The following is a 14,738-nucleotide window of genomic DNA, read 5'->3' as shown; positions in this document are numbered from 1 at the left end:
TTCATGGCTGCAACCACCATCTGCAGTGATTTTGGAGCCCAAAAAAATAAAGTCAGCCACTGTTTCCACTGTTTCCCCATCTATTTCCCATGAAGTGATGGGACCAGATGCCATGATCTTAGTTTTCTGAATGTTGAGCTTTAAGCCAACTTTTTCACTCTCCTCTTTCACTTTCATCAAGAGGCTCTTTAGTTCTTCACTATCTGCCATAAAGGTGGTGTCATCTGCATATCTGAGGTTATTGATATTTCTCCCAGCAATCTTGATTCCAGCTTGAGCTTCATCCAGCCCAGCGTTTCTCATGAGGTATTCTGCATATAAGTTAAATAAGCAGGGTGACAATATACAGCCTTGACATACTCCTTTTCCTATTTAGAACCAGTCTGTTGTTCCATGTCCAGTTCTAACTGTTGCTTCCTGACCTGCATACAGGTATCTCAAGAGGCAGGTCAGGTGGTCTAGTATTCCCATCTCTTTGAGAATTTTCCACAGTTTATTGTGATCCACACAGCCCTTGTAAAAGCCCGCAAATTATATTTGTACAGGGATATACTTTTTTAAAGAGTAAAAAACCAGAAGCAACCTTAATGTCCATCAGTAAAGAACTGGCTTAATCAAACCACTACATTATGGAATACAAGCAGCTATTTAATCTATAGGTATTGTCATGGAGATGCCTCTGTACATGGTTGAGAAAGGAAAAAAAGAAACAGATTTTAGAACATTTGGGTTTGTATGATTACATCTGTGTGTAATGTGTGTTTATATAAAGAAGGCGTTTGAGAGACTATTCTCCAGTTTCACTGGTTCTTTCTGGGAACTAGGATCTGCCAAGAGGCAAGAGCACACAACCACGTTCCCTTCTGCTTTAAATGCCTCCGCGGGCTTTGGACGTTTTGCAGGAAGAAAGTATTTGCCTTGTAATCTAAAATACAAACTGAGATGACTGACTTGAGGCCAGCAGTAGGACAAGGGCCAAATGGGAACCAGTAGCCTGATTTTAAACCCAGTGCTCTGGGACTGCCAAAATGTCCACGGACATTCTTCCTAAGAAAAAGACCAAGCCATTGACCTGGGAATCACAAAGGAAACACAATATTTTCTCACTCTGGAGAAGGGTTTGACGATGACAGAATTTTAGAGACTCAGATCTTCATCAGACCAGGCAGGGACTATGCCAGGTTCTCCAAAATCTCAACGTCTGGCCCATGTTTGACAGAGCAAGTGTTCAGGAAATGGTGGTTTGGATGAAAAAGAAATGGATGAATGAGTATCAATTCATTCAACTCAAGCATTACACAGATAAGAATGAATGAGTGTTGAATAAATGAGTGAAAAAACTGATACCAAGATAAATTCAGGTAATAATCAGGTAATAATATTAATATTTCCTGAGTGATTACAGTGTTCCAGGGACTGTCATGATCCCTATACACATATTATCTTTCTTTGTTTTTGTTTTATTATTTATTTTTAATTGGAGGATAATTGCTTTAAAATATTGTGTTGGTTTCTGCCATCCATCAGCATGAATCAGTCATAGGTATACATATGTCCCCTCCCTTTTGAGTCTCCCTCCTACCCTCCCTTGTAGCTCAGTCAGTAAAGAATCTGCCTGCAGTGCCAGAGACCCAGGTTTGATCCCTGGGTTGGGAAGATCCCCTGGAGAAGGAAATGGCAACCCACTCCAGTATCCTTGCCTGGAAAATCTCATGGACAGAGGAGCCTGGTGGGCTGCAGTCCATGGAGTCACAAAGAATCGGGCACGGCTGAGCGACCAACAATTATTTACCCACCTCCCACCCCACATAATACCTTTCTTAAGACTTGCATGATCCTATGACATCAGGACTACTATCATTCCCAATTTGTGGAGGAGCAGGGGGCACAGAGAAGTTAAGTGACTTACCCAAGGTCACACAGCTGGAGCTAGGCAGAGCTGGGATTCAAACCCTAGCAGCTTGGCCCCCCAGCCCACGCACGTGGCCATTACCTTTAGTGTCACCCAGTAAGCAAAGAGACCTAGCTCCAGGAGCCTCCGTCTGTCATCACGCTCAAGTCTTCCCCACCCCTCAAAATAATTCCCTCCTCAGATCCCGAATCCCCTTTCTGGCGAGCACAACCTTGATTCCCTTTCTTGGTCACATTCTGTGAAAGAGTTGTCTATGCTGTCTGCACGTCCACACTTCCCACTCCACTCCCCAACTCACGACAAGCCCACGCGCACTCCACTGAGGATGCTTGCCAAGGGTCCTCCCCATCCCAGGGACCTCCTACCTGCTGAGTCCAGGAGGGGCCAGTTTCTTCCTGGCCTTTTCTAGGACTGCTGGCTGCATCAGTTGGTCCTTGTCCTCCTCTGCCCAGGTCTTCCGCTTCAGGGACAGTGCTCTTGGTCTCCTCACTCCACCTGCTTCCCCCAGATGAGCTCTTGCATTTCATGATCTCATGAGTCATGTCGATGACTCACAAATCTATTCCTCCCACCAGGCTCACCCCCTCCCCAATATTTCAGATTCACATCTTTTACCTTGTGGGAAATGCTACCCAGATGCCCAATACCCAGGCTGCTTATGACCCCTGTACCTTTCCTAATCTCAAACCCTCTACCTGGAATGCCCTCCCCCTCCCCACCTGCACCCCCAGCCAACTCCCACTCATCCTTTAAGACCCAGCATGGATGCCTCTGTGTCCAGAAAGTCCTCCTTGGTGCCCATTTCAGTTGAGCTGAGTGTCCTTCTGACTCAATACATTCCAGACTTAACTCAGCAGCTTCTCCCCTAATCCTGCCCCTCCTCCATCATTCTCCAACTCTAGTCATAGACCCAACCATCATCCTGCTCTCAGTCAATCTCCAATTCCAGCTTTACCTCTGAAACGCTTGTCCATGCTTCTCCCATCATCTCCACAAGCAGGCCCTCCATCACCTCTGACCATTGTATTCCCTGCAATCTGCTGCCATTTGCTGGTCAGAGATCTCTGTCTAACTCACATGTCAGCACCCTTCCCTTGCTCAAAACCCAGATGCGTGCACACACCCACATGAATGTAGGTTTAAAAAAAAGATGAGGACGTCCCTGGTGATCCAGTGGCTAGGATTCGACCCTCCCAATGCACGGGGCCCAGGTCAATCCCTGGTCAGGGAACTAGATCCCATATGCCACAACTAGAGTTTGCATGTCACAGTGAAGCTCCTGAGCACCGAGCGCCATACAACCAAGACCCAGTGCAGCCAAATAAATAATAAATTAATTTTTTTAAAAGAAGGTGAAACGTGAATAAGCTCTGTGGTCCAGTAATGTACCAATGTCATTTTTCTGGTTTTGATTTTGGCTGTATATGACCATCAAGGGAAGCAGAGTAAAGGGAACCCTTTGTTACCATTTTTGCAACTTCCTGTGAATAAAAAGTTAAAAACAAACAAAACCTTCTATGACACCCACTGCCAGGAGGACAAAGGCCAGGCTGTTCATCCAGGGCACACTGTGCCCATGGCCTGGTATGGAATGTGACATTCCAGCAACTTTGGACCATGCAGCTTCCTGTTCAAGCTGCCCGCTCTTTCTAGAACAACCCTGATTAATGCCCAGTGTTTCTTAAAGCTCAGCTGAGGTGGCTTTTCTACCAGGAAGGCTGCCTGCCACAAAGTCCACCCTAGCACAGCCCCCCAAGCTCACAAGCACGGCAGCAATCCTAGTGAACTGAAAGTATGCGTTCATATTCCCATTTTCTCCCAAAACTAGGTGCTCCTTGAAGGAAGAAGCTGTATCTGCTTTATCTCTGAGCAGCACAGAAAAATACACTCTGAGTGTCTCATGAAACCTGGAATAAAAGTGAAGATGCAGAGTTCAGTCATCAGTTATTGAGCACTTTCTCTTACCAGATATTATTCTGAGTTGTTTGTTCAGTTGCTAAGTCCTGTCTGACTCCTTAGCAACCCCATGGGTTGGAGCCCGCCAGGCTCCTCTGTCCATGGGTTTTCCCAGGCAAGAATACTGGAGTAGGTTGCCATTTCCTTCTCCAGGGAATCTTCCCTCCCGACCCAGGGATTGAACCTGCATCTCCTGTATTGGCAGGGGGATTCTTTACCACTGAGCCACCAGGGAAGCCCTGAGCTTTAACTATAATGCTATACTAAGATACTATCCAATTAAAATAAATTAATTTTTTTAAAAAGATACTATATACCAATAGAGTAAGATACTATATAAGATACTATATATAACAAGATACTATATATAACTTTAAGTATAATGCTTAATCCTTATAACACTCCTTAGGAAAGTACCACTATCACCCACATTTTACAGATGAAGAAACCAAGGCACAAAGAGATGAAGTGACATGCCAAGGTTAGTTACTAAGTGACGGAACTGGGCTTTGAACTCTGGCAGCTGGGTTCTGGGGCCCAGACAGTGTCACCTCCCAACTGAAAAGTGCTACCCACCCCTGCAGGCTGCCTTCAGCCTAGACCCACACTCCACTTCCCCCACAACCCTGGCACTCACCTGCCCCACTGCAGTGTGCAGACAGGTTACACGCCACACGAACACTATCTGAGCTACGTCATCTCCACGCCTGGCACTTCTCCCACTCACCAGGCCCTCGACAGCTACCCAGAGAGACTGGGAAGGCTTTAATTCCATGGTCTCTGACCTCACTCATCAGCTCTCCAGGTCTGCATTTATCCCTTCCCCTCATCCTCATCCATCCCGCATCCACTGGACAACCCTCTGCTCCAGGGAAGTCATTTCTAGAGGTCACCTGCTGGTTGTCCAGCCACTTCTATGGCAGGAGTTTTGAACCTGGGTCCCAAGGAGAGAATTTAGGGGTCTGTGACCTTTTTTCAGGAGTCTGGGAAAACACAACTTTATTCACAAATTTCTACCTGATAATGACCAATCCCCCCAATTAGGAACACAGGCAAAACACCCCAGGAACACCGGACACAGAAATCACAGCTTTTTCCCTGTCACATTTCAGCTGCTGCAGACACAACAAAATCTTGGTTCATGCTCAACCCAATTTCGAAGTTATTGTAGTTACATACACTCACTGCTAGTTCTTATTTTTTAGTGCATTGATTTAAAAAAGAGCCAAACTGTAGTTCAAGAGCATTGATTTCCTTTGTAATCCTGTGTGGTTTTACTGCATACATCTAGAAAGAGTATTCTGAGAAGGCATTCATGGACGTCCCCAGGCTGCCTGACAGGTCTGCGGTAAAAAAGGGGCTTAAGAAGCCCTGCTCTCAGGATCAGGTTATTTATCCCTACAATAATCTCAAAAATAGGTGCTATGATCCCCACTTTCCACCCAGAAGCGAGGCCTACAAAAGTAAAGGCTTTTTATAAGAAAATAAAGAGGCTTGGGGACTTCCCTGTGGTCCAGTGGTTAAGACTCTGTGCTTCCAATGCAGGGCGCGCAGGTTCGATCCTTGACTGGGGAACTAAGACCCCACGTGCAGTGAGGAGTGGCCAAAAAACAAAAACTGAGGCTTGGAGGGCTCTGTGACTTGTCTAAGGCCACACTGCCCCCGGGGAAGCAGGCTGCAGGTATGTTCAGGAATGGACATGCAATGATACCCACAGGCCTCAGCAACCTGCAGTTTGTTTCTTTTAATTGGCCGCCGTGAACAGAAACCAAGGTTCAAGAAACTTGCCCCAGGCCTCCCCTGGCGCCCCACCATAAGCCAAAGTAAAAGCAAGCGTCAGCAGTGAAGTCTAATCCCCGCCCTCCCTCAGCACCCTGGCTCCAAAGGGCTTTGATTCAGTGCTTTCTTCACCTGTCTTTCTCCTTCCCAGCAACCTAGGGCCCAGCTGCACAGAAGGGCTCAGACCTGCATCTCTCTCCAGGGGACCCACGCTCTACTCCTGCTTCTCCACCAAGGCCCACCTGCTGTGCTGCTAAAGTGAGACATTTGAACAATAACTTTTTTTCTTTTTTTTAATAGAAAAGTAACAGAAGCTTACACTTGGGAGTTATGGGCATGCACACATTAAAAAAACAAAACAGAACTCACCCAGGGTCCCAGAGCTCGACTGACTGCTTACGATTCTTTTTTTTTTTTTTTTTGAGCAATTTGAAGTCACTGCCCCTGTTCATGGGAGAAGAAACCCTGTGGTCCTAATACCTGAGCACCAAGAGTTTCATGAGCTGCTCTGCCTGCATCATGCGCTGAAGAGAGGCCAGGGCAGTGCACAGGGCCCTGAGCCGAGTTCCTGTCATAGCCCTGACCCATGCTAGCTTTCACAGAATCAGTCTGAGCCTCTGTCTTGTCCGTTACAGGATGGAGCTAATGATATCCACCTTGCAAGACTAATGATGACACCTGTGTGCTCGGTCGTGTCCGACTCCGAGAGCCTAAGGACTGTAGTCCACCAGGCTTCTCTGTCCATAGGATTTCCCAGGCAAGAATACTGGAGTGGGTTGCCATTTCCTCCTCCAGGGGATCTTCCCAACCCACAGATCGAACTCGCGTCTCCTGCATTGGCAGGAGGGTTCTTTACCACTGAGCCACCAGAAAAGCCCTACTTTCTGTCCAGGCCACTCTTTTTGGGCAAGGGCTGTTCTGGACCACTCTGCTACTACTGTCCATTTACTCAGCAAATAACCACAGAACACCTTTGTGTGCAGTGGGCTCTGCCGGAGCCGAGGGAATGAGATTAATGAAGTCCCTGGCCTTGGGGAGCTTGCGGTTCAAGCGTGGAAAAACAAATAAAAAGATCGGTGTTAAATGCACAAGAGAAGCAGAGATACAGATAAGAGTTACACAGAAACTAAAATAGGAAATGTGGCAGGTTGGGGGTGCGGGCGGCTGGGAGCTTAGGGAAGGCCCGTCCCAGGAGGTGGCATTTAAGAGACAAGGAGCCAGTCACGGGGACACAGGAGGTGGGGAAGGGCACACCTGGCCTGGGTGCAGCTCAGGGAATGGCCCTGAGGTGGGAACAAGCTTAGAATGTTCAAGGAAGAGACAGAAGGCCAGCTGAGGCTGCAGGACTGGAATGAGAGCAGGCCAAGCAGGAAGCAAGGGGCAGGCGACAGGCTGAGGCTGGTCAGAGAGCGACATGCGGGTCACTCTGTGCAAGAGCCAGCTCTGTGCTCCATGTGCGCTGGGAAACCACTGGAAGGTTTTCAGCAGAGGAGTGACAATCTCATCTATTTTAAAAGATATGTATTATTATTATTATTTTATATATTGGCTGTGTGGCATGCAGGGTCTTAGTTCCCTGACCAGGGATCGAACCTGTGCCCCCTGCAGTGGAAGTGCAAGTCTTAACTATTGGACCAGCAGGGAAGTCCTGACAGGGTCTCCCTTAAATCTTGAGAAGACCCTTGGCTGCTGCCTTGGGGGTGGGTCCTAAGAGGCAAAGGTGGAAGGTTAGTTAGGAGGCTGCCTGCTGTGGTGGTCAAGGCCCAGATCAAGGCGGGCAGTGGAGAAGATTCAGGAACATTCTGGAGGTTATTCAGTATTTATAGTCATCACACTGGGTGGTCTTTATAACTTTCAAAGTTCCTTCATTTCAGTTTCAGAGCAAACCTGAGGCAGGTGGCACTGAATCAGCAAGGCCATTTCACAGACCAGAAGACTGAGGCCAAGACTGAGCAGGGGCTGGTGCCCCCTCACGCAGCTCGTGTGTGCTGGAGCGGGGAATGAAAGCCAGGACTCCAGACTCCTCTGCCTGCAGAGGGACAGGGTATGACACGGAATGCTCCAGAGCTTAGAGGAGCCTCTGAAAAGGGCCACAGTCTCGACCTTTGCCTGCAGCCCTCAGGGAAGTGCTTGGTGGATACTCGCTGGCTGACCCTAGCTCTTGGTCTCAGGGAATCTGACACCCGGTTGGTTCCCTCTCTGAGTCACGGTGTGGACAGAGCAGGAAGAATTGGAGGGTGGGTCAATCAACCCTTGGCTTCTTTTGAGTAACAGAGATTTGTCTTATCATGAAGGATTATCATGAGGATGAATGAGAGACTAGACACAAATGGAAACTAGGGTTTCCAGGCAGGTAAGAAAAGAGCTTAAGGGACCTTACTGGTGGTCCAGTGGTTGAGAATCCACCGTGCAATGCAAGGGACACAGGTTCGATCCCTGGTTAGGGAAATAAGATCCCACGTGCTGCGGGGCAACCAAGTCCGCATGCTCAGGAGCCTGTGGGCCACAACTAGCGAGCCTGCGTGCTTCAAGGAAAGATTCCACATGACACAATGAAGATCTCGTGACTAAAACCCCACGCAGCCACATCGATAAATAAATATTTTAAAAAGAAAAAGCAAAGAGCTCTCTGGAAACTGAAACAGCTTGACAGCATCTCCCTGGCAGGGCAGCTAAGATCTCAGACTCGGGCTCCCTCTGACCCTCCTGCTCTACCTCAGTCGTATGATCTGGGAACCTTAGTCTTCTCATCTGCAAAATGGGGCTGCTAACAGTGGTTGCTGCCTCAAAGAGTCTTTAAGTGGATTTGGTAACAGCAGGCACACAGAAAGCGCAAGCACAGGCAGGCACACAGCCGCGTCCAGCTGCAGTGGCTGCTGGCGCTGTGGCCGCTGTGCCCATCAAGCTTGAGTCTCAGGCTCTGATCCGGAGCTCAGGAACTGCTGCTGAAATGAAGTCGACTCTAGACAGCTCCTGGATGCAGAAAGGCTGCCTCCCCTTCCCTCTGGGCCTCCAAGGCCTGATGGTGAAATGGCGCTAACACACCTGCAGAAGCCATCAGGGCGCTTGCAAAGAAACAGACTTACTAGGAGAAATAAATAAGGTGGGAAGGAGACCCATAGCTGGTGATGACAGAGAAAAGGAAAACAAGCCCGTTTTCTATGGACCATTAAATGTGATGAAAGGAGCTGGCTTCTGTGGAGGCTCCAGGGAGCTGACACATAGCCGTCACTTCATCAACCCCAGCTGAAGTTGTGGTCAGACTTCCTCCGAGGACACCTCCGCCCTCTGCTGTCTCAATTGTACCACCACCAGCCCCACGAGTCTCCTGCCTCCCTCCCGCCTACCCTCACCTGGGTCCCCCAGTGGGCCAAATCAAGAGCCAGACTGCCCCAGTTTGCCCTCTAGCTCTGCCACTTACAGGATGACATTTAACCTTTCTGTGCCACAGTTTCTCCACCTGTAAAATGGAGATAATTGTAGCACCCACCTATACATGGTTATTATAAAGATTCAATAAGCTCATCCAGGAGAAAGGACTCACAACAGCTGGCCACTAGCTAATCATTGGATTGGTGTTTGTGAAGTTACTAAAAAATTTTAAACTCCCCTAGTTTTCTCATAAAGAAAGCTGAGCACTGAAGAATTGATGCTTTCAAACTATGGTGCTAGAGAAGACTCTTGAGAGTCCCTTGGACAGCAGGGAGATCAAACCAGTCCATCCTAAAGGAAATCAGTCCTGAATATTCATTGGAAGGACTGATGATGAAGCTCCAATACTTTGGCCACCTAATGCTAAGAGCCAACTCATTGGAAAAGACCCTGATGCTGGGAAAGACTGAGGGCAGGGAGAGAAGGGGGTGACAGAGGATGAGATGGTTGGATGGCATCACTGACTCAACGGACATGAGTTTGAGCAAACTCCAGGAGACAGTGAAGGATGGGGAAGCCTGGCATGCTGCAGTCCATGGGGTCGCAAAGAGTCACACACGACTGGGTCACTGAACAACAAAGTTCTTCTCATATGAGTCTCCTGTCCCAAGCCCCGGGCACTGGGCTTCTCCCAGAGATTACCATAAAACATCAACTCTCAGGGCTCCTTTTCAGAAAAGGATACTTGGGCCTGGAGAACCCAAGGGACCATGGTGGCAGAGCCTCACTTGAACCTGAATTCACTCCTGCCACCTGCACTGTGGTCTGTTCCAGACAACCTGCCCATTCTGACTTTACACGGCCCTGCCTTTGTCCGGCTCAGCGCCTCTCCTCAGAATGCCCTTTCTCAACCCATCTTTCCAATGCATTGTTCTTTTTTTCCCCTTTCCAATGTTTTAAATGGCACTTCTTCTTGGAAGACCTTCCAACCCCCAGGGCAAAATAAATCTTCTTCCTCTACACTGGGACATAATTCAATTTGACAAGACAATGGTTGATCGTGTCTTCCTGGCACCTCCACCGGGGCCTGGGACACAGAGGGTGAATCAGAACCAGTTTCTGTCCTTGGGAGACTCGAGTTAATCATCCGTATCCTTCCCCTTTCCAAGCTACAAGCTCCTCGGCAGTATCAAATCAGGCACTGGCAGGGACCGGGCACTGAGTTCGGAGCTCCATGCTCGGGACCCAGTCTTCTCCTTCCACCACCAGTCTGCCTTCTGAAGTCAGGCTTCCAGCAGCCGCCCAAGAGGTATCGCACTGGGCCAGCCCCATGAGGCCATGGGACACAAGGCTGGTTCAGTGAAACTCTCTGGCCCTGGGGAGCCTGCTGACCTTTCAGCTTTGGGTCCCCACCCCTGGAGCATTTGCCAGTTCAGACTGTCTGGGTCCCTGTTGTTGCTCTCCATATTTGGGATGGAGGTGGTCCAACTCTGACACCATGCAGCCCACTCAACTGTCACACAAGACTGGCTTCAAATCCAGCCGGGTGACCTTGGGTGACCAGCCACATAAATCCTGTGTTCCTCAGTTTCTTCATCTGTGAAATGGAGATAATAATGCCTGCCCCTCACAGAGCCACTTCTTCCCACAGAAGAATCAGAGGGAATGTACATCAATGTCCTGGCACAGAAGCAGTGGTGCGGGGTCCAGAATCCCCTACTTTTCTCCACCCCAGCCACACCTCCTCATTCTTTCAGGCTCAAGATCCACCTGCTGGAGGAAACCTTCCCTAACTTTTCCAGGTTACCCTGAGAACTCTCTCTTCTCTCCATTCCCACCGCATGGACCCCAGTATTGATCATCTTCTTGTTCTCTCATTGGTTGACTAGAGTTAACTTTTCTCTTTCCAGCCAGCCTTTAAGTGGCAAATTCAACCCAACCCTACTCCACAGCATCACACTATATACACCATAAGAGGCTCTTGAAGACTAATTTGCTAAGGTAGGCAGGGCTCTGGGAGAAGGTAAAGATTTGGAGGCAGAAAACGAGGCAGGAATCCTAACTCTGTTGTGTGACTTTCCAGGAAGACCTTCAACTCTCTAAGCTTCAGATCTCTCATCTGGAAAATTAAGACGGAAAAATGTCGAGCTGACATGGTTGCTATGGAGGACAGATGAGAGAACATATGTGGAAGCCCTTTTGTTATAAACTAAAAAGTGCTATTTAAGGGATTATTATGTTTGGATTCTCAAATCCAAAGCTACTGATGCCTCAACTGCCCTATACTTAAGATTCAAGAGCCCAGATCATCCCACAGAGCTTCTCAGCCCCAAATAACCCATCAAAACCCACATTTTTTAATTGTTCATCCTAAACAAAAAGCCAGCAGACATTCACAGTATCCATGGAACCTCATCCCAGTACGAACGTGCATGCATGCTCAGTCGTGTCCGACTCTTCGACCCTGTGGATTGCAGTCCACCAGGCTCCTCTGTCCATGGGCTTCTCCAGCCAAGAATACTGGAGTGGGTTGCCATGCCCTCCTCCAGGAGATCGTTCTGATCCAGGGATTGAACCCACAACTCCTGCATTGCAGGCAGCTTCTTTACTGCTGAGCCCACTGGGGAAGCCCTCATCCCAGCTCAGGGATCACAAAAGTTCTCTCCCATCCTCAGCTCTCAACCCTTCTGGAACAGTTTCTCCTTCCCAGCTTAAGGAAGCCCACACCTCAAACCTGCTCTAATTGTGATCTGCTGGGCATCATTTCTAGCTTGCAGTCCAATTTCCAAGGGAAGTAAAAATGGGGAAAGACAACCAAGGTGGGTATAGTTGTATTTGCGGAGAGGGGAGAGGAATTCTTGGTAACAGAATGAAAGATTCTGCTGGAATTTTGTGTCCAACAGTTGCTAAACGTACTATAATTATCGCATTTGTGTGAGGATTCAAGGATCTGCATTCTGCTATTTTCATGGAACTTGATGAACTGCAAGCTCTGAGGGAAAATGCTAAGAAGTTGGGGTTCAAATTCTTGTACTCAGGACCAAAGTCCCATTAAGCAGCCCCAGGGAAATGAAATCCCTGACAAAGCTGCTGGGGGCTCCCAGTCCCCCACTCTGGGCTCAGCTCCCTTCTCCAGCCCCTGCTTTTCCCCACTGATGGCATGTAGGCATCACACCCATCAGAGTCCATCAGAGTGAATCGTGAATCCCGATTTTTTTTTTTTTTCTCCTGGGAATACTGCTTTGTCTCTGTGAAAGACCCCCAAATCAGGCACCTTATAAACGTCCTAGCCGGTCAGATTTTAAGGGGAAATCAGGGGAAGAAAGGGGCAGGCCGGGAAGGGCCCCGAGGCCCGCGGAGGGTAGTAGAGGGGTCGGAGGCCGCCGCGGTGGGTGGCTCCCGGGTACCCATATTCAGGGGGCGCCCCCCAGGCGCTGGAGCTGTCCCCCGCAGCCCCTGCACGCGCCTGGTCAGACGACGGAATCCTCGCAGGCCTCCGAGTCCTGGGACCCATCCCACGACCGGAAATACCCCCCTACCCAGACCGCACCCCCCTTTCCAGCCGCCCTCTCCCCCGGGCCGGGCCGCAGGCCCCGGATCCCCGGGCTCGCGTGGCCGCCGCAGCCCGCAGGGGCGGCCCGTTGGCGGCCGCTGTCCTCCGCCCGCGCTGCGGTCCCTCCAACTCCCGGCGCTGCGGGGCCAAGGCGCACACAAAAGGAAGGGGCGCGCTGCCAGCGACGCCCCCGCCAATCGCCAATCCCCTCGAACCCCATCGCGGGGACCCGCAAAGCCTCCGCGCACCCCAAAGCTCCGGACGCCCAAGAGAGAGCCCCCCACTCAAGAAATTCCGAGACACCTCCCGGGGGCTTGCAGAGGCGGCCAAATCACCCAGCGGCAGGTGCCCCCGGCCGCACAATAACTTTGAAACTTTGGGGCTGGGCGCGGGGGCCGGGAGGGGGAGCCCCAAAAAGAAGGAAAGGGGGATTGCGGAGGGGGAGAAAGCTGTGTCTTTATTTTTGCAACATGCACTCTCCGGGCGTCCCCAGTGCAGCTCCGGCCGGGCCAGGGGTCTCCGCGCCTCCGCCCGGCCCGGCGCGACCGCCGGCTCCCCCGAGCCCTTCCCGCGCCGGCCGCCAGTCCGCGGTCGGGCCCCCGGCCTCTGCCCCGCGGGGCTCGGGCCGCGCGCTGCACTCACCTCGGCCGGGCTGCGCTCCCCGCTGGCCTGCGCCGAGCCCGATAAATGGTATGCTATGACTAGAGGTATGATTACGTTATTATTATTAGTAATAATAAGAGTAAATGCTATTTAATTACGGGCAGCCGCATCCTGCTCCCGGCGCCGCCGCCCCGGCAGCTCCGTCCATGTGGCTCCGGAGCGCTTTACTTTCATTTCCAGCCCCCCCGGCCGGCCGCTCGCGGCAGCACCCGCTGGAGGCTCGGTCTCCCTGCAGTCCCTCCTCCTCGGGTCCTAGAGCGCGGCTTCCCTCGCCGGGCGCCGGGGGTGGGCGGCGCGGGCCGCGCACCTGGGGGCGGAGGGGGCGGGGAAGTCCCCCTTCCTCGCCGACAGCTCATGCCTGGAATTCACCTTTATTTTCTTTGCAAGTGTCCTGCCCTCTTGGCGCTTTTCTCTTGGCGATTCTGCATTTCTGGGAGGGTGCTGGTCTCCCTGAGCGCCTCCGCCCTTCCTCCGCCCCCGAGTTTCCAGCTGCGTTCGGTGTAGACTCCCCCAAAACCTCAGGAGCCTTGTGCCCTTTTCAAGAATGGGGACCCAAGGTTGTTGTTTGTCTAGGATCTTTCCCTAAAGGATGTGAGGCCGCTTAGAAGACCCAGTGAATGGGGTGGCAAAGAGTGGGACACGAATTCACGACTGAACAAAGAAGACCCAAAAGTTAAGGGGAGATCACCCGAAGAAGAAACCAGCTGTCAGAGGCCCTGGCGCTGCCTCAGAGCTGGCCAGGTCCATGTTGGCTTTGAATCCAGAGCTTCAGATCCAAACACCGTGTCACCCATCCCATCCTACCATTGCTTCCTAGAGTTCTCTTCCCTCTTCATTTTACACACATGTATGTATATGCACATAAATTTCTTTATGGAGGAGGGACTTCCTTGGCAGTCCAGTGGTTAAGATTCTGCACTTCCAATGCAGGGTGTGCAGGTTTGATCCTTGGTTAGGGAACTAAGGGGCTTCCTCTGTAACTCAGAGGTAAAGAATCCACCTGCAGAGAAGGAGATGCAGGAGATGCGGGTTCAATCCCTGGGGCAGGAAGATCTCCTGGAGGAGGAAATGGCACCCCACTCCAGTATTCTTGCCTGGAAAATCCCATAGACAGAGGAGCCTAGCAGGCTACAGTCTTCCGGGTCACAAAGAGTCGAACACGATTGAGCACTTGTCCCAACAGATCAGTGGTAAAGAATCCGCCTGCAATGCAGGAGACACAGGAGATGTGGGTTCTATCTCTAAGCTGGGAAGATCCCCTAGAGAAGGAAATGGCAACCCACTCCAGTATTCCTGCAGGGAAAATCCCATGCACAGATGAGCCTGGTGGGCTACAGTCCATGGGGTCTCAGAGAGACAGATACCACTGAGATCCACGCACACAGGGAACTAAGATCTCACACGCTGGGCAGCGTGGTCAAAAAAAGAAAATTATTTAGTGAGGATCAACTGTGAGATTTGTAAAGATTTTATCTTTATAAATGTATCGTTTCCACATTTGTG

General features: G+C 50.5%; 1 protein-coding gene across 3 annotated transcripts in view; it reads right to left on the bottom strand.

Moving 5' to 3' along the window:
- ZC3H7B (zinc finger CCCH-type containing 7B) overlaps window positions 1–13,643 on the bottom strand; it is a 57,178-nt gene extending 43,535 nt beyond the window's left edge. For 2 of the 3 annotated variants that reach the window (XM_070453414.1, XM_070453415.1), the window contains exon 1: window positions 2,278–2,298. The gene's annotated coding sequence lies outside the window, so the exon portion shown is untranslated. Of the gene's footprint in view, window positions 1–2,277; window positions 2,299–13,214 lie in introns of those variants that run through there. The other variant, XM_070453416.1, reaches the window with a different exon arrangement.
- Between the last annotated feature and the right edge of the window lie 1,095 nt (window positions 13,644–14,738).

The sequence above is a fragment of the Odocoileus virginianus genome, chromosome 23 (assembly GCF_023699985.2).
Source record: "Odocoileus virginianus isolate 20LAN1187 ecotype Illinois chromosome 23, Ovbor_1.2, whole genome shotgun sequence".
NCBI classification, from domain to species: Eukaryota; Metazoa; Chordata; class Mammalia; order Artiodactyla; family Cervidae; genus Odocoileus; species Odocoileus virginianus.
This window is presented reverse-complemented; position numbering and strand designations above follow the sequence as displayed.